The following is a 20,323-nucleotide window of genomic DNA, read 5'->3' as shown; positions in this document are numbered from 1 at the left end:
TTCTCCCTCCTCTATGTGACATCCTTTTATATATTTGAACATGGCTATCATATCACCCCTTAACCTCCTCTTCTCCAGGCTAAACATGCCCAGCTCCCTTAGCCGTTCCTCATAAGGCATCGTTTCCAGGCCTTTGACCATTTTGGTTGCCCTCCTCTGGACACGTTCCAGTTTGTCAGTGTCCTTCTTGAACTGTGGTGCCCAGAACTGGACACAGGACTCCAGGTGAGGTCTGACCAGAGCAGAATACAGTGGCACTATTACTTCCCTTGATCTAGATGCTATACTCCTATTGATGCAGCCCAGAATTGCATTGGCTTTTTTAGCTGCCGCGTCACACTGTTGGCTCATGTCAAGTTTGTGGTCAACCAAGACTCCTAGATCCTTTTCACATGTACTGCTCTCAAGCCAGGTGTCACCCATCTTGTAATTGTGCCTCTCATTTTTTTTGCCCAAGTGCAATACTTTACATTTCTCCCTGTTAAAATTCATCTTGTTTGTTTTGGCTCAGTTCTCTAATCTGTCAAGGTCGTTTTACAGTGTGATCCTGTCCTCTGGGGTGTTAGCCACCCCTCCCAGTTGGGTGTCATCTGCAAATTTGATCAGGATGCCCTTGAGTCCATCATCCAAGTCGTTGATAAAGATGTTGAATAAGACCGGGCCCAAGACAGAACCCTGTGGCACCCCACTAGTCACTCTTCTCCAGGATGAAGAGGAACCATTGATGAGCACCCTTTGGGTTCGGTCAGTCAGCCAGTTACAAATCCACTGAGTGGTAGCATAGTCAAGACCGCATTTTACCAGCTTCTTTACAAGAATATCGTGGGGCACCTTGTCAAATGCCTTGCTGAAATCAAGGTAGGCTACATCCACTGCGTTCCCTTCATCTACCAGGCTTGTAATTCTGTCAAAAAACGAGATCAGGTTAGTCTGACATGACTTATTTTTCAGAAATCCATGCTGACTATTGGTGATCACAGCATTCCTTTCTAGGTGCTCACAGACTGTTTGCTTAATGATCTGCTCCAGAATCTTCCCTGGTATTGATGTCAGACTGACTGGGCGGTAATTATTTGGGTCCTCTCTTTCCCCCTTTTTGAAAATAGGGACAACATTTGCCCTCCTATAGTCTGCCGGGACTTCGCCTGTTCTCCAGGAATTCTCAAAGATGACTGCCAGTGGTTCTGAGATCACATCTGCCAGTTCTTTTAATACTCTTGGATGCAGTTCATCTGGCCCTGGAGACTTGAATACATCTAAACTAGCCAAGTATTCTTGTACTATCTCCTTAGTTATTCTGGGCTGTGTTTCCTCTGCTGAATCATTTGCTCCAAATTCTTCAGGTCGGGCATTGTTTTCTTTATCGGAGAAGACTGAGGCAAAGAAGGCATTGAGGAGTTCAGCCCTTTCTGTGTCCCCTGTTTGCATTTCACCATCTTCTCCTCTGAGTGACCCCACTGTTTCTTTGTTCTTCCTTTTGCTACGAACATACCCATAAAAGCCTTTTTTGTTGCTTTTAACCTCTCTAGCAAGCCTGAGTTCATTCTGTGCTTTAGCTTTTCTGACTTTGTGTCTACACGTGCTGGTATTTGTTTGAATTCCTCTTTGGTGGTTTCCCCCCTTTTCCATTTTTTGTACATATCCTTTTTTTAATCTTAACTCAGTTAAAAGTTCTTTAGATAGCCACCCTGGCTTCTTTAGGCACCTTCCATGTTTCCGTCTCATTGGTATTGCCTGAAGTTTTGCTTTTACTATCTCCCTCTTAACAAACTCCCAGCCATCACGAACTCCCTTTCCTTTTAGTATTACTGTCCATGGGATCTCACCCAGCACTTCCCTAAGTTTTATGAGAGAGAGAGAGAGAGAGAGAGAGAGAGAGAGAGAGAGAAAGGGGGGCTCTTCTTAAGTGTCTGTAAGGGTAACTGCTAGCATTATGGGATTGGACAGATAACATATTTAAAGTTTCCACGGTGCCTCCACGTGTGGGGTGTGTGTCGACCATAGCAGTCCTTGGTTCAGTGATGTCAGGGTTGGACCATAGTCAACATCAGTCAGGGCTGAGGTGCGAATCAGTACCAAAGGATACAGAACCATCTATGCCAGAGCTCAAGAAGACCTTGTTGCTCAATCCAGGCTCAACTGAAACAGAAAGCTCTTTATGCCCCTGCCTGTCCTGGAAGATCCCAATGGCCTGCCTTGATGGGCAGAAGCAGTCCAGGGTCTGTGAAAGGCACGTCACTGAAAAGGTTGCTATGTGCCATTCTCTGGTTTACCACATGGGGAAAGCTGAACACAACTCCAACAGCTCATGACAGGCAGTTGTGCGAGAGCAGTGCCAAGGAGAGGTGAAGGTAAGGTAAGGTGGGCAGTGCTACCTTGAGCAGATTGGCAACGTTATTTTACTCTAAACTGTAATTCATGTTAGTTTTGATCCTCCCCCCTTTATGAAACTACTTAGAGACAGTAGTTTGAAGTAGGCAATTTACTTCAAAGAAGCAAATTTTCAGCACAATTCTCGCCTGCCCTCCTACTCTTGTTCAAAGACCACATCAGCCGTCTCTAGAATGGGGAAAGGAAGTGTTTTTGAAGAGGTTAAGTGATTTCTTTTCCCCCTTCAGACACTTCTTAATTGAGTTTAGACACATTCTGTACATTTTTACATCAGCATCAAAGGTAGCGTCTTCCCAAAGATAAGCAGCTTCTTCTCATGTTTCCAGAAAGAAAAAAGAGAGAGAGAAAAGTTTCCATCACATATTTTCATCAAGTCTTTAGGATTGAAAGCTACCGGATGTCACTGTTGTCATAATAAAAATGCAAGGCTGAGCCAGAAGCAGGCGAACCCCGCACTGAGGGCACATGACAGTGAGCATCGCCCGGTCTCTTGCTTCTCTCACGCATCAACCGTATTATTTTGGATTGTCTTCAGCTGACTCGCATGAAGCTTGCCTTTTCACTTGATTGTGTTGCAAGCTGTGGAAGGTGGGTTTGAAACTGAGAGCAGACATCAGGTGCATAGTTGTCAACTTACAGATTTGAAAATAAGGGACCAGCAGCCTCAAAAATAAGGGACCAGCAGCCAAAATAAGGGATTTTAGTCAACCAGCTGAAATACGAAGTTAAAAGGGACCAGATAATTTGGGAGAGCAGCGCCGGTTTTTAGCCCTTCGTTTCCAGAGGTTGCTGCTCAAGACACCAGCTGATGAAACGCTGCAATTAAATAACTACAAGCAGCAACCACTTTTTGCGCAAAACGAAGTCCAAGCTACGAAGATGCTGCTGCAGTTCTGTATCTTTTCTCTTGTGCTCCATCTGCAGCTCTCAGTTCCATCAGGCGGGGCAGGAGGAGGGGGGGGGGGAATAGCGCCCGAAGTAAACCCGCAGATCAGACCATCTATGCTAGTCTACCACTACAAATCTATGGGAGAAGCGCTTGCGGTCCTTCCCTTGTAGCCCATGGAACACCTGCCCGCGCCTCCACCTCCTCCTCCTCTCTCTCAACTGCTTTCTCTGGTTGCCCTCACTCTCCTCTCAAGGCTCCTCAGTCCCGGCGGGGAGGGGCTCCCGGGGGCCAAGACTGGTGAGAGGAGACCGGAGGGGGGCGGGCCGCGCAGCCAAGCAACACAGTTGGAGCCTCCCTGGCCAGCAGGGAGAGGAGCTGCCTCCTTTGAAACCCGGAAAATTTAAGGGACATCATCAATAAGGGACAGCAGCGGGACACAGCGCTGGGATAAGGGAGTTTCCCGCCAAATAAGGAACGGTTGACAGCTATGATCAGGTGTGGACCACAAGTTGGTGGCAGAGCAGGTGCTTTGTTTGCTGCAACCCCCAGATTCAATTTGCAGCATTTCCAGTTTGAAAGCATCAGGGAGCAGATGTTGACAGAGGCTGACAACAAGGCCAGTGTCAGATTTCAGTAGGCTCTTGGCTCTTGCAGCTGATAGCTTGGCTAGCTCCAACCAGAGCTCAAGTTGGGCATTGCTGCCACTGCCCCTATTGCTGCCCCACATTTCTGCTGCTGTTACAGTGGGTGCTGCCACTAGAGATCGCTCCCCTTCACAGCTACCTCTGGGCCTGGATGAGTGATCATATGAGTATTTGAAACAAATCGTTCCTAGAGGAGGCCTAACTGCTGCTTAAGAATCTGAGAATATCCATTTGGCATAGGAATTTCTTCACTAAGCCAAGAGATCAACGTGTATAATATGGTCTCCCGAGATGATCCGCTCTGAAACATTTCTTGGAAGTAAGCCTGTGTGCTTCAAACAGCCTGTGTGAGGGGGAATTCTCATGCAGATCCTCAGATTTGTAAACATTAAGCACATTTCAAACATAGGAGTGTTTTCCAGCTCTAAATATTACCCATGGGAAGGAAGGAAACAAACAGGCACTTGGTAAGCGTTGGCATTTGCTAGCGCATTTGTAGAGTAGTGCAACTACAAAAAATAATAATTCTGTAGTTGCTTCCCCTTTCATTCATTCACTCACCTTTAAAATAGACAGTCAAGCAAGTGTAGCCTGCTTGCTGTATCATGTTAACAAGGCTGCACATGCTCAGTGGTAGAATTGAGGCAGGGAGCAGCCACCATTATGGGCAACTGGCTTATTTTACCTCAGAACAGGTGATGCCTGTTGCCGCTTTTCTGTAAGGCCCCAAACCCTCAAGAACAGGCAGTGGCGTAGCGTGGGGGGTGCAGGGGGGTCCGGCCGCACCGGGCGCAACATCTGGGGGTTAGGGTTAGGGGGCGCAAATCCACGGGTTAGGGGGCGCAAATTACTTGCCTTGCCCCGGGTGCTGACAACCCACGCTACGCCACTGAGAACAGGTTAGTAGTAAAGTTTCCCTGAAGTGTTAAAAAGAAATACGAATTTCCTCAGTGCTGTTAAGTTCCTTGTTAGGAATAAAAAAAAGGAATAAGCTCCTTATTCTTGTACTGCTGTGGGGGGTTTTTTGGTGTTTTCTTTTGAGAGTGAGTTTTATGTCCTTCACCTCATAGAAGTCCTTTGCTGTTGGTCTCTGCAGGAACCCATAATGAAAAGCGTTGATAAGCAAAGGAACATTAAGAACAATACAAAATAACAATACTCCCAAGTCAATGGGGTTATACATGCTATACATTTGTGTTCATGCCTTGACACCATATCTGTGTGTAACACTCTCCGCATGGAGCTTTCTTTGAGAAGGGAGTCAGATTATTTTTTGTAACGGACCGTCCAATAAAATATGGAGTCCGCGTGTTGTCTTTGTTTTTATGTTGTGTTTATGGCGTTACAGTGGTACCTCGGGTTACTTACGCTTCAGGTTACATATGCTTCAGGTTACAGACTCCGCTAACCCAGAAATAGTGCTTCAGGTTAAGAACTTTGCTTCAGGATAAGAACAGAAATTGCGTGGTGGCAGCGTGGCGGCAGCAGGAGGCCCCATTAGCTAAAGTGGTGCTTCAGGTTAAGAACAGTTTCAGGTTAAGAACAGACCTCCGGAACGAATTAAGTACTTAACCCGAGGTACCACTGTACTGTTTAAAGGTCTGGGCCCAGGTTATGATGGTTCAGTGCATGTGGGGCAGGGGCCCATTAGTGAGATGGGGAGAACCTTTAATATTGTGGCATGGGAGCGGCTAGCTGATGAGGATAATGTGTGAGGTACTAAATGCCAGCCATGAAATGGATGGTGAGAGTGAGATTGGGTGAGCAGTTCTATGAATAGGTGGCTCTACGTTACGCTGCCTTGTAATGCTTTGACTTTATTTTCATGGATATGGATACTGTTTATGAATTTGTTGCTGCTGCTGTTTAAATGTACATCATTTAACATTGCTTTTAATGTTGTGCTGCTGTGCTCAGATCCTGATCATGGGCTTCTCATGGGCATCTGGTTGGCCACTGCGGGGAACGGGATTCTCGACTATATGGGCCACTGGCCTGATCCAGCAGGCTCTTCTTAGGTTATTGTTGTATTTTGGTCTTATCTACACCTATCTTTCGCCCTTCTCTTTCCAGGCAGAGGCCTGCACTATAATGCTCCGTGTCTTAGCGGTGGTTTTTGCTGTTTTGCCTCAAGCTTCCCCCATGAAAACCCACCCTCTAATACTGTTTCTCTCGTTTAATTTTCTTTTTTTAAAAAAGATTTTATTGGGTTTTACAATTTTATGTTCATTACAATGCATATTATCTCATAACGAATTTAGAGTATTAAGAAAAAGTAAGAAAAAAAGAAGGGAAACAATTCCCCGGCTCCCCCCCCCCAACTTCCCTCATCTTCCCCTTCTGGTTTGTTACACTGATTGTTGCATTCTGCATGTATGCATACTATTCCTTGTTATTACATTGTCATTCTCCATTTTTTAAATCAATAAAATTGTGACAGTGAATAAACCTTCTCTTGTTTAATTTTCATGATATTTGGTTTGTATTGGTATTGTAAATTTGATATAAGGTTACCTGCCTTAGCAGTTATTATAGAAAGGCAGGCCAGACACATGTAAAAACCCTGATACCTTTCTCAAATTGCTGGGCATCTTCCGCTCCAGATCAGGTTCATTCAAGTCTTGCTCAGTGGGTTCTCAGGCTAACTGATATAGGACCATGGGCATAGCCAGGATTTTTGTTGTGGGGGGGGCAGGCCTTTGTTGGGGGGGGCAGAACCTCAGTTAGCTATGTATTTTTATTGTTTTTTATTGATTTAGGGGGCAGCTGCCCCTCCCTGCCCCCCCCGGCTACGCCCATGAATAGGACATAAAGTTTCAAGACCTTAGCAACCCAACATTATTATATCCTGCCCAGCAATGGAACATAAGGAAAGTGCGTAGTACATCCCACAGCAGGTTTCAGGTGCATAACAGAATAAAGGTATGATTTTGCTTCATATAATCTAACGCTCCGTCTTGTATTGCTTGTCCATGAAAAAAACTGGATTGCTGCCTTCTTTGGCTTTAACTTTCCTGTCAGTTCATTCTTGGGTCTCTGTGTGCATAACGTGCATTTGTCCACTCGCCTTTTCTCTCTTTGCTGGTATGACCTTTTCCAGTTGAAAAAGGATTTTGACTCAGGAGGCTCTGTTTCATTTACGTGACATACAGCACTCTAGTGCAGCAGGGACAAGTTGACATTCGTAAAATATCTAGTTGTTCCGTTGCCCACTGGAAATGTCACCCATTGCTAAAGCAGCCACATTTAGGCGGTCATCTTCCTTTACATTCCCCATCTACACACTGTACCCACTTTGTTTTTCAGTGGTTCACTGAGATTCTCTCTCCTCCTCTCTTTCTTTTTTCTTCCTTCCTTTCTGAAAAGAGAACTTACCTAAGGATTTTTTTTTTTGGGGGGGGACTGTGTGTATGTGTGTTTTGCAAGTGTTGCATGTGGGCAGATTTTTTTTTTTTTCAAGTGAACTGCTGTCTCAGTTTATTGAGTATAAAACTGAAAGTCTCTCTAAATTAAATGAGTTTTTGTTAAGCAGTTGGCCACTTCCCAGCATCATGTTCCAAGGAAACTGGCAGCTGGCTTGGGAAAAAAAGAACCAGGAATTTGGCATCAACCAACTGACGAAGGAGTTCCCCTGGCATTTGTGACTCATTGCCGTTCTTTAGCTGGAGTAAGCCCCCCCCCCCCAACCAAAGCCCAGGCTCATTTTAGGGGATGATGAAAGCAGCAACACCTCTGGCACTACTTTATTGTATGTGAAGTGTGCATCAAAATGACATTTGATGTAAGCAACAGAGAATGTGCTGTGAAATTTTAATAAAGTGATCTGTCTTTAGCATACTTAGGGTTGGGTTCACCATTCTGCTATCTTATGCATATTTATCCCTGAAGCTGCCTTATACTGAATCAGACTATTGGTTCACCTAGCCCAATACTGCCTCTTCTGACTTAGCACCAGCTCTCCAGCGTCTTGGGCAGGGAGGTGTCTCCCACTGCCAGCTGCCTGGAGATGCTCAGGACTGAGCTTGTTCATTCAAAACTTATGTGCTTAGTCACTGATCTATGGTTCTTCCCCACGTTGCATGTTGCTCCACTAGCTCAAATAGCAGAAGTCAACCTTGTTACAGCCCATTGCAGTTCTTGTTACGCTGAGGATGGGACAGGACAGGGCAGGGCAAGACAAGGTCAGAGGATGAGCAAGTTTATGGAGATTCATAGCCAGCAAGAGCAGACACCTGTTTGCTCAGAGTCAGGCCACTAAGCAAGCCTCACCTAGAAGCTTTTATTGAGCCTGTGGCATGTCTCCTGATCTTCTCTGGTCTGTTGGGGAAATAGATTTCCTTGCTGAATGTGGCTGGTCTCCCATTGGCCATTACCGGGGATGGAGCAGTGCAAAAGGTGAATCCCTCCCTAATGTGACAAATATGCTGTTGTTCTTGCAGGGATGGGGAACCTTTATCTTTGAAGGCCTGGATTTCCTGGATTTATACTGGACTGTTTACACATCATTCAGTTTTATTAGTTCATCTGTGATGGTTCCCCAGCATTATTGCCAATGTCTTTTGGAGGGGCACTCTTGCACCATAGTGTAACGAAAGCAGGACACCCCCCCAAACTTTTGTAGTATAAAATAAGTATTAATGGGGAGATGATTGAACTACCAAAATGGGGGCTCTTGAAGGGAAACTAAGTGACCAGAACCTCATTATCGTTGTCTAGTTGGAACTTCTGCTTTCCTAGATCTGACCAAATCCCAAATCTAGATCTTAAATCCAGATCTGGTACACAGCCTGTTCATGTTCATGTTCCCCACCTCTATTCATGTTCCCCACCTCTAATCTGAAGTGGCATGGCATATCAGAGCATGCAGGTTCTGTCCACGTGTAGATCAGCTTACACTTCTGCTCACAGCTTTGAAAGAAAGATTTTCCCATTATACTTTGCTATGTGCATGAAATCTCCTGTGAACATTGACAATGTTTCTAGCTACCAAAGCGTCCAAATTTAAAGGCTAGGTTTTAATTAATAGTGATGCAAGTGGGCTAACAAAGACTGCCATTATAGCAGTTTCTTTTATGGTGCCATTAAGTTGACAATACCAGTATTTTAATGTAATTTTTATGATTACAATTACATATTAACTTCATTTTATGGGATTGTACGCAATGTGGTTTTATGGAAGCCTAATGGTAAAGTTCAGCCATTTCTCTTGTGTTTTAAAGGGTGTATTTATGCTCGCATGAGATTAAGTGCTAAGTTTCTTCATTCGTGGAGCTGTCCTTGGATCTTACCAGCAACAGAACAAACCCTTACTGGGAAGTGGACACCTAGAACCACATACTGATGGATGCAAGACCCACAGAAATGTAGTGGCAAATTTTTCATTATATCACTACAGCTGTATGAGTGAGCAGTGCTTTTAGTTCAGCATTCACCAACCTAGTGCCCTCCAGATGTTTTGGACTACAAGCCAGTTCAGCCCCAGAAACTGTTTTAGATGACGGATAAATCAATTAACTATTTGTTGTCACACTTATCCTTGTGAGCATGTTGTGTTCATTCAAATTCTTTCAGCCAGCTGGTTTCATTAAGCCATGGAGCTAATTTCAGCAGTGAGAGGTGTTTAATTGAAAGAGGCTATTAAGTGTCTCCTGTGCTAAATAGCCCTTCTGTAGGTGCTTTGCTCAATGCTTTTTGAGCTTTGAGGTGTGTTCTTTCACCTGCACCTCCTACCTCCCAACATGTTAATAACTGATAAACTGTGTCGTTTCTACTCTCAACAAGTTGACTTTAGTTATTTTTAGATACTTTGTATTTTACTGTGTGTTTCTTCCTTCTGGGCTATCCTTAACTAGAATTCCAGCACAAGTTAACTTCATTTAAGGTGCTGCCAGTATTTTGTGAGAGTAATTTAAGTGCCTACTGGAAATGCACATTTGTGCAATCAAAGTAGTTTTAAGTGATCTGTCACCCTAGCGGAACAAATCTACTTTTAAAAAGAATTAGACTGTTTGCAGTTAGGAAAGTGATGGGGAAATTCATTGAAAAGGGTGGAATGAACAAATGATTGATGGGAAGATGTATAAATATCCCACAAGCTAATCAGGATGAATGCCAATTGCTTGCAAACAAATTGGAATAAATGTTCAATAATGACCAGATCTTTGCATTAACTTCGTGCAAGCAAATCAGGATGAATGCTCAATAAACAGGTTGTTTGGAGGAACCAGTAGGCCAGTTGTTAACTGGTCAATATCGTTATCTCTCAGCCCCTGCCAACAAGTGCAGGACAATATCAGAAGAATCCTGGGGTGGTATAATGAACTGTTCCACTTCAGACTGCAAGTGGGTAATCTCATTTTCCAGGGCTAGAACCTTTTTCCCTGAGGTGCTAGTTTTCTGTCTGAAAGGCCACAGAATGCCAGAAAATCCATTATGTTTTTAGACAGATCACTGGGTAAGCGAAAGCTTCCCTTGTTACAATTTGCTTGTAAAACACAGCACAGTGGCACTAATATCAAGTTACTCACCAACTCCAGCTTTGCACCTTGAAGAGGAACATGTGAAAATCCAAAGGGTTTTTTTAACAGGATGTTGGAATGTAACACAGTATTTGCACGAAAGCAATTAAGCTGTTTGTAAACATGCCTTCCCCAGCTTTTAATTTAAGGAGGACAAAGAAAGTGCTTTGTTGTTCTTAGCAGGAATTTGAGTTAATTCAAATGAGACAAACAAGCAAAACAGTGTTTCCTCTTTACCTAATGGGTGTTCAGATTAAATCTGAAAAGGTCAGGGTTTTTTTTGTTGTTGTTTTAAATCAAATTGCTTAAATTCTTCCACTCATTTTCTTTGGCTCAAGTACTTCTCCGTCTTTCTCCTCTCTCTTTCTTTCCTCCCTCCTCCTTCTTCACGTCCTCATCCGGCTTTGAGGGAACTATTGTGTTCAAAGCACCTTTAGCCATAGAGACAACTCTTGGAACAAGAATTTCACTTTGCTGCCGGCTTGTCACTTGTGATGAATAAGCCTTTGCTGGTTAAGTGGCTGTGACACATCATTGTGGCAGCTTTTGCATCGCAACAGAAAGATAATTAATCTTGCTATCAACATTGCTAAACTGAGGAAAGCTCACTCATTACTTGATTCTGTAAAGTGGCTTTGTGTAAGGTAGGAGATCTCTTATTTAAAATGTGTGAGGCGTCTACTTCCTGTGACTTTAAAATAGAACAACTTGCTTTGTAAATCAGCGTAGGTAGGGGAATACAAGAGCCCTGCTTTTTGTTGTTGTTGTTGTTTAGTCGTTTAGTCGTGTCCGACTCTTCGTGACCCCATGGACCAGAGCACGCCAGGCACTCCTGTCTTCCACTGCCTCCCGCAGTTTGGTCAGACTCATGGTTGTAGCTTCGAGAACACTGTCCAACCATCTCGTCCTCTGTGGTCCCCTTCTCCTTGTGCCCTCCATCTTTCCCAACATCAGGGTCTTTTCCAGGGAGTCTTCTCTTCTCATGAGGTGGCCAAAGTATTGGAGCCTCAGCTTCACGATCTGTCCTTCCAGTGAGCACTCAGGGCTGATTTCCTTAAGAATGGATACGTTTGATCTTCTTGCAGTCTGTGGGACTCTCAAGAGTCTCCTCCAGCACCATAATTCAAAAGCATCAATTCTTCAGCGATCAGCCTTCTTGATGGTCCAGCTCTCACTTCCATACATCACTACTGGGAAAACCATGGCTTTAACTATACGGACCTTTGTTGGCAAGGTGATGTCTCTGCTTTTTAAGACGCTGTCTAGGTTTGCCATCGCCTTTCTCCCAAGGAGCAGGCGTCTTTTAATTTCGTGACTGCTGTCACCATCTGCAGTGATCATGGAGCCCTGCTAGATCAGGCCAAAGGCCCATGTCATCCAGCATACTGTTCTCAGATGCATTTGGGAAGCTTGCATGCAACATCTTGCCTCCTTGTGATTTTCGGCAACTGGCATAAAGAGGCCATGCTTTGTCTGACAGAGGAAGGTGAATATAACTATGATGACTTGTAGCAATTGATAGCCATAGCCTCCATGAATTTGTCTAATCCTCTTTTTAAGCTGCCCAAGTGGACAGCCATCATTGCATCTTTTGGCAGCTAATACAGTGGTACCTCGGGTTACATATGCTTCAGGTTACAGACTCCGCTAACCCAGAAATATTACCTCGGGTTAAGAACTTTACTTCAGGATGAGAACAGAAATCGTACAGCGGTGGTGCAGCAGCAGCAGGAGGCCCCATTAGCTAAAGTGGTGCTTCAGGTTAAGAACAGTTTCAGGTTAAGAACGGACCTCCGGAACGAACGAATTAAGTACTTAACCCGAGGTACCACTGTACCTTATTTTTAACTATTTGGTGCGTGAAGAAGTACTTTCTTTTGCCTTGAATATTCTAACGTTGATATTCATTGGATGGGTCTGGGTTCCAGTATTTTGTGAGGCAGAAAAACCTCTCTTCATCCACATCATGCAGAATCTCATACAGCAGGAACTGTATTTTTTTTTTTATTGCAGTGTAGGTTAGTTTCTACACACACTAACACAATCTGTCCTCAATCCAGGCAAGCAAGAAATGTTATAGGAGTTGAAATACACATTTCAGCCAAGCAAAAATACTCAAGGAGAGGGTAAAGCGAGGCTGGTGAGGGATGTGGTCCAGGGAGAGAGTCCTGAGGGCCATGTATTTACTTCCTTGCCCATCCCTGCCTAGAAGCAAGTCCCATTGAATTCAGTGGAGCTTACTTCTGAGTAAACATGTAGATGATTGCTGTGTAAGACACATACGGTACGTCCTCTACGCCTGCTGAACAAGGTGCACATTTATTTGGTCATTGTATTCCCAAAAATGTTCTATCTATCTATCTATCTATCTATCTATCTATCTATCATCTTTAAAGCCCTAAACGGCCTCGGTCCAGTATATCTGAAGGAGTGTCTCCACCCCCATCGTTTTACCCGGACACTGAGGTCCAGCACCGAGGGCCTTCTGGCGGTTCCCTCACTTCGAGAAGCCAAGTTACAGGGAACCAGGCAGAGGGCCTTCTCAGTAGTGGCACCCGCCCTGTGGAACGCCCTCCCACTAGATGTCAAAGAGAACAACAACTACCAGACTTTTAGAAGACATCTGAAGGCAGCCCTGTTTAGGGAAGCTTTTAATGTTTGATGTATTACAGTATTTTAATATTTTTTTGGAAGCCGCCCAGAATGGCTGGGGAAGGTATAAATAATAAATTATTATTATTATTATTATCTATCTCTTGGGGTTTTTCTTTTTTTTTAGACTGTGAGCCACCATGAACCTTTGGCAGAGGGACAGATTTTTAAAATAAAAAAATCTAAATAAGAAAAATCTAATTTTATCCAATACTTGGAAACTTTACAACCATTTAAGTTCACTGTGTGATGAGGAGATCCATTTGTTAGCATTTGAGCTTATTTTAGCTCCTCACAATTATCAGGAGCTGCCATAAAGGAATATTGTGTTTGCCAGGCTATGATGTTACAATTTATTACATTTTTTAACTTCAAAGATTGCAAGTTAATCAATATTTCAGAATTTCTACATCCATATATAGTGATAAAGCAATGAAGAAAGAAGATAGAATCTTAACACCACCACTCCTCCTCAGCTGTCTTTTCATTCATTCCACAGATAGATTTTTTTTTTTTTTTAGAAAAAGAATCCTGTCCTTATATGAAAGGCCTGCTGATTGAAGATTAAAGGTGTTAACACTTGGTGACCTGGCTCTGTGCCAGCTGGATAATTACACTCTGCCACTCTCCATCGCACTGTAGTTTTCATTATTTAGATGAATTGTTCTTCACGTTTTGTCCCAAATGATGAGAATGGGCTTCCTGTCGGAAACCTTTTATTACCTTAGATATGTCTCTGACACCTGCTTTTGACTTGTTTCTAAAGGCATTAGAGCTGATTCAGACATTTGAGGCATGGGGGCAAAATATGTGGTATAGCCTTTGTAGCCAGAACCACTTTCAGAAGGCAGATTCAAAATGTATCCAATAAAAACGCACAGAAATACAAGTAATCAGTGACCAATAAAATCAAAATGGAAGGCTGGCATTGCTATTTTGAGGACGTTTTCCTGAATAAAAATGACTTCAGCATGAGCCAAAAGCAAACAACAGTCAATGTTTGTTTACTATAATGGAGGAGCCCGATCCACATAATGGGCACCACCGTACTACATGCCCAGCTCTGAGTAACCCCTTAGTTGACGTAAAGGGTGGCCTCACCATGAGGGCCTCTTTAGCTGATCAGGAAGGTCTGTAAAGGAAGAGGCAGTCTTTCAAAGAGCCAAGTCCAAGGTCCTCAAGCTGTTGAATGCTTTGTAAACTGAAAAAAGCACCTCAGACTTGGCCTAGTAGTAAATTGGCAGACAGTGCAGATCCTTTAGCAAGGCTGCTGAAGAGAAAAGCAGGCTATAAGACTTATTTATGGCATGCTTACTTTTAACGTAGAGGGCGTTATTAAGGAGCAATAGCATTTAGCATGACCCCTTCCCCAATGCTTACAAATAGTCTCTGAGTTTGAGCCTGTATATGACGCTGTGGGTTAAACCACAGAGCCTAGGACTTGCCGATCAGAGGTTGGTGGTTTGAATCCCCGTGACGGGGTGAGCTCCCGTTGCTCGGTCCCTGCTCCTGCCAACCTAGCAGTTTGAAAGCATGTCAAAGTGCAAGTAGATAAATAGCTACTGCTCTGGCGGGAAGGTAAACGGCGTTTCCGTGCGCTGCTCTTGTTCACCAGAAGCGGCTTCGTCATGCTGGCCACCTGACCCGGAAGCTGTACGCTGGCTTCCTCAGCCAATAAAGCGAGATGAGCGCCGCAACCCCAGAGTTGGCCACGACTGGACCTAATGGTCAGGGGTCCCTTTACCTTTACTTATGCTTTCTAGAGAATGAACAAATGAATGAATCACAGAATCATACAGTTGTGGAGTTGGAAGGAACTAATGGTTATCTAGTTCAACCCCCTGCTATGCAGGAATCACAGCTAAAGAATCCCTGACTGATGGCCATCCAACCTCTTTTTAAAAACATCCAATGAAGGAGAGTCATCCACCACCTTCTGAGCTAGTACGTTCCACTGTCAAACAGCTCTAACTGTCAGAAAGTTCTTCCTACTGTTTAATCAATATTGCTAAAACAAGGTGCCAACCTAGTCCCTACTCTAAGCATGTACAGCCTATTTGTGAGCATAGCTTTCCACAACTATGACAAATTGGTGGTAGTACAATGTTCAGAACTGCACATGGGTGGAGGAGAGGAGAGTATGGTAAATTGTCCCATAAATAAATAAATATGCCAAAAATATATATGCATGGCAACAATGTTAAACAGAAAGAAGTATTTTATGGTATGACCTGTTCCATCTCTTAATTTCGTTTGGAGTCATTGGGACTGAGCCCCTCTGTGGGGGAGGCCAGGGGCTAGCATCACCTGGGCCTGAGTCTCTGCATGGTGCCCCAGAATGTCTTCAACCCCACAGTAGCAAAAGGATAACCAGCCCACCAACTCTGTTCCATTTCCACAGAGGGTGTCTCAGTTGCTCCTGGAATGCTCACAGATTCCTTTTTCTTCAGTGACGTAGTGCCATAGAGGAATAGCTTTTCAACTTGGTTATGCTTTGTAAATCAACAGCCTTATTTAGGAATTTTCTTCATAAGACTGCTTTGCATAGGCTGGCACTTAGTTGCAGAGCTAGCAGAAGGCCAATCTGAGTTTGTTTTTCTTTTATGTCTCAGCACCTCATTTTTTATTTATCTAATATTTAAAAAAAAACATGTTGACAAGAGTCTTTGTAACACGGCAGAATATAAATTGAAATAATTTAATAAATGAATAACTCTTTGCTGAAGGCAAATGCTAGCCTAATATTTATTAAGTGGCAGGCTCTTTCTTTCCATTTTCTAATTTGCTTCCTTCCCATTTATTTTGATGTCCTTTTTGTAACCTTGGCTTCACTGTGCATTGCAGTGAAACATGTCCCAAGAGTTGGAGTATGTGGCTACCTGCTTTCTATCCTCCTTTTAAGGGGCAGGAGAATGTCCCAAAATATACTGCACTGCCATAGATATCTAAAATTAACAAAATAGATTTTAAGTAATTGCATCCTGTATACTGTAAGCCCCATACAGATGTGTCTGTGCAATTAAATAAATAATAGTTTGCTAACATAGTGCTGTTCCACACTTCTGTTTGTACTGTGCCTAGAAAGCATGGGTCTGTGTGATTTATTGTTTGCCCCATGACTTTCCCTGGGGAAAAAACACTCTTTACCACTGAATCTGAATAAACGGCAATTTGCAGAAAACCCGAGCCACAGTGGCCACATTCAGATGCAATGGAAAACTGTTATTGCCTACTATGTGAATGAGCTTGCATGAACTTCAAGTTTGCACCTCTCCCTTTCCTGCTCTTTGCATGCTAGAGGAGGAGATCAAAAACTTCTGATTTTAAACAAACCACAGTTTCCCATGATGTCCAAACTTGGAGAACTGTGGTTTCTTTAAACTGGTTTGTTAGGATGAGCCAGGCTCTGTTTGATCTTGTATTGTTCTCATTAATTAGTATTTAATCAAACTATAGACACCCCCCAACTCAGATGTCAGATGGGACTGTGATTAGTTTAAAATCAGAAGTGGAAGTTTTCCATCTATATTGTTATACCACGGAAGACAATCATTATCTTGAGGAGATTAGGGTGGTGCCAAGCAATTCTCCCTCTCATGCCCAGGTAATGCCTAGAAATCCTGTGAACCTGGGCTTTTAAGTTGTTAATTCTTTTTGTTCTATAAAATAGTTGCTGAAGCAACTCTGTATGGGAATTGTGATGACCTAGATTGACTTCCACAGGGATCTCACACTGACACCTGCTATAGGGAGTATCAGCTAGCTTTAGGAGTTATTTGTGATGACTTCCTGCCAAATATTAGTCAGTCTTTTGCTTTGGTGGGAGCAGACCAGCAGGGAAAAGGTATACAAGTCCCAGTGGCACCCCCTGCTTAGAGAGAATCCGAAACAGATGTTAGGCTGGCACAAGGGCTGCAACTTGGCTCTTAAGATTCTGTACCTATTCCCACACATGGAAATGGGAATGGAAATGGAAAACGGAAATTTCAGAATGAAAAATTTTCCTGCAAAAGCAACACAAAGGGGTGTAAGATTATTTGCCTTTGCTTTTGTTCTTTATATCTTCATCCTATGAATAAAAGCTGTTAAAGAGCAAATTTGGTGTTTTTTGTTGCCTACCTGAATCCAAAAGAACCATTGTCCATTTGGCAACACACCATGTCCTTCTCTGGTGCACAATAGCACCAGAGTGTGCAACAATAGCAGGAAACCTCGATTTCCTTTTATTTCTGAACCTAGATATGATCTGTGCCATTTCCCACCTTGATTTATCTTTGAAATAGCTGCATATTAAAATAGATATGGGGTTGCTATTGAAAATGGCAACCCTCCACTTTATTTTGTGTAGCAGAGGCAGGAACCTCTGATCTGGGATCCAAATGCCTTTCTATCTGGCCCCCAGGACGCTCTGCAGGTCACACCCCTCACCAGCCCTCCTTTACACCCTTCTTGGGAATTTTTGCCTGGTTGGATTGTGCTGTTGAACTCGGATAATGGCTCTGTCTTGCCTGGATGGAGAATTGAGAGGGGTGTGTGTGTGAACAAACCAGCCCACTGTACAATGTTTCCTTGCCAACTTTTGTTTCTCCCTCCACTCACCACTGGCACGTGATCTTGGAAGAGAATGTGGCCCTTGGGCTGTAAAAGGTGTTCCCTTCCCTGTTGTATAGGAAAGCATACTCCTCATCTATGTGATATTACATCATTATGAATCCCTTCCCCATTGGCAGCAGTCCGTGATGTGTAGCAAGAATGGGAAAATGCATGGCTTCATGACAGCACGACATTGGGTGTTTTATCAGGGTGGGCAACATGGCATGGAAATGCTCTTTCTGGTGGCAGACCACAGGGAAAGTAATGGTTTTAGTTCAAGGAGCGCAGCGAGGGGCAGGGGGAGTCCTGCTCATACCTTTTGAAGAGCATCTCTCTCTCTCTCTCTCTCTCTCTCTCTCTCTCTGTGTGTGTGTGTGTGTGTGTGTGTTCCATCTGTGCTCTGTATTTGATCAGTAAGGGCACAGTGGTGGGGAGGCCGGAGAGAGAGATTTCATTGATGGCTGTCCCAAGGGGAGATCTCATTGGGAATACCTTTGCAGGTATTCAGTGGTTTTTAATTGGCTTCTTTGTTTTTATTCTATGTATTTTGTTTTACTTCAACTGTTTTTTGGGGGGAGAATGGATGGGATAGAAATAAATGAATGAATACATATTGCTCTGAATGGTTGGAAAGTGAGATGTTGCATTTCCGAGAGACTTAATCTTGACAGTGAAGAAATGGCTCCCCTTGCAATTTAATGTTATAGAGATTAGTGAATGTTCCTATGCTGATTAAAATTTGTTCCTCCCTGCCCTCAAAAGATTTCTTTCTGTAGGCCAATCATTTGGTGAGACTATACAGAGACAGGTAAATGATGCAAGGCTGGGCAAAATTGGATCAAAGAGGCACTGTTCTTAAATTGGCATGCTTTAAGTGTTTCATGTCTGGATTGCAATCAAAGCCCAGTGATTTCAGCTAACATGGATGTCTCTATCAAACCCTTAGGATAATACTTTTGTTGTCACATATTATATTGTATGGGGTAGGGGGAAGCTGCAGATATTTAGTGCCTATTATATGCTTTTGGGATTGGCATATCAAGTACATTTTTAACATTACTTTTTAATTGCAATATGAATGAGCCAAAAATATTTTTTTTTTCAAGGGGCTGCATGTGGAATGAATTTCAAGTTGATGCTAAGAACATCAGAAGAGTCTTGCTTCAGAATACCAATGAGCCATCTAGTCTAGAATACCATTTCCAAGAGTGACCAGAAATATATCTCTAGGAAACACCTAAGAATAATAAAACAACAGCCCTCACTTGTTTGTCTCTAGCAGCTGGTATTTTGAGACCGTCTGGTTCTGAATACGGAGGTTCCATTTGCTATCATTCCCTCTTTTATTTAATTAAAATCTTCACATGCTCACAAAATGTAGCCAAAACTGCGCCACACACACAAATGCAGTAGCAGCAGGGGAAGGATAATTTTGAAGTTTGCCCAGGTACAAACAAAATGTAGACAAAACTCCTCTGGGGGTACTCCCTCACTCCAGCAATAGCCCAGTGAGTGGGAAAAATGACAACTGGATGGGAGGGGAATAAAATAGAGTAGCTCGGAAAAGCGGGCATAGGAAATGACACATAGACATTAAAAGGATAGAGGGAACCAGAATGTGTTCTGGACAGGTCATTTCTCAGTTCAGTGGGCCTCTTTCAGATGTTTCCTCCAGCCCTTTTGTCTATCCTCCTTGAAGTCCTACCAGAAATCACAGACGTGGACCATTGTGCATAAAAGCACATGCAAAAAACTGCTTGTATTCTTCCCATAGGCATCTGGTTAGCCACTGTGAGTACAGAATGCTGGACTAGATAGACCATTGGATTGGCCCTTCTTATGTTTTTATGTTCTTAGTAAATGAGAGAAGAGGTCAAACCAAAGGGTTAGAGAGAAATGATAAGAGAATCTTTGGCTGTTCCAACTCAATTTCAGCAGCAGATGTAAAGGTAGTGGGGCAGTCTCTGCATTGTAACCTGGCAACCTTAGACCCCAGACTTCCTTAGCTTAAGCTACCTAAAATACTGGTACCTGACAATAAATGCCATTGCTAATTTTTGAATTAAAGGTCAACTGTTGCTGCAACAGTATTCTACTAATTTATTTGAGTATGGTTGATTGGGCTTTGAGGTGGGTTAAATTTGTCAAATCTAATTTAGCCTTTGGGGGATTAACAAGATCCCAGCCCTTACCCCTGGAAGGGAACAGAACCATTTACTTGCCCCCAGCCTTGGTGAATCATTGTCTGGTAAACTGCAATAAAAAGCAAATCTATTGTGCCTTTCTCTTGCAGAGTGAAAGCTGGGTGGCTCCGCTTTGAATAGGGCTTCTTCCTGAAACCTTGACTCATATGAATAGCTGGTTAAACGCAGCAGGCTCAATGAAGTCGCTGAGTCCACTTGCATGAATAAAGATTCCAGAGCATCTTTCCTTGGGTGAAAAGTGTGTGAATGAAGTACCATTTCAGCTGTACTTCCAACCAGTGCACGTCCAGAAACTTTCTGCTGAAATCCTGAACCTTTTATACCAAAAGTTTTTTTGTCCCACTTCCATTGCGCCATAGTGCAAAAATGCCCCTCCAGATAGCAACAGTGCAATGGTATTGGCTGGTTAAGCATCTCAGAGCAATTTCTAAA

General features: G+C 43.3%; 1 long non-coding RNA gene across 1 annotated transcript in view; it reads left to right on the top strand.

The window, feature by feature from the left end:
• Positions 1–2,937: 2,937 nt before the first annotated feature.
• The window catches only part of LOC309326139, a 180,544-nt gene continuing 163,158 nt past the window's right edge, over positions 2,938–20,323 (top strand). Inside the window, exons 1-2 of the long non-coding RNA XR_014150194.1 lie at positions 2,938–3,008; positions 3,776–4,671. This is a non-coding gene — a long non-coding RNA (uncharacterized lncRNA). The remainder of the gene's footprint in view (positions 3,009–3,775; positions 4,672–20,323) is intronic.

Source organism: Podarcis erhardii, assembly GCF_964252035.2.
Source record: "Podarcis erhardii genome assembly, chromosome: 12".
Lineage (NCBI taxonomy): Eukaryota > Metazoa > Chordata > Lepidosauria > Squamata > Lacertidae > Podarcis > Podarcis erhardii.
This window is presented reverse-complemented; position numbering and strand designations above follow the sequence as displayed.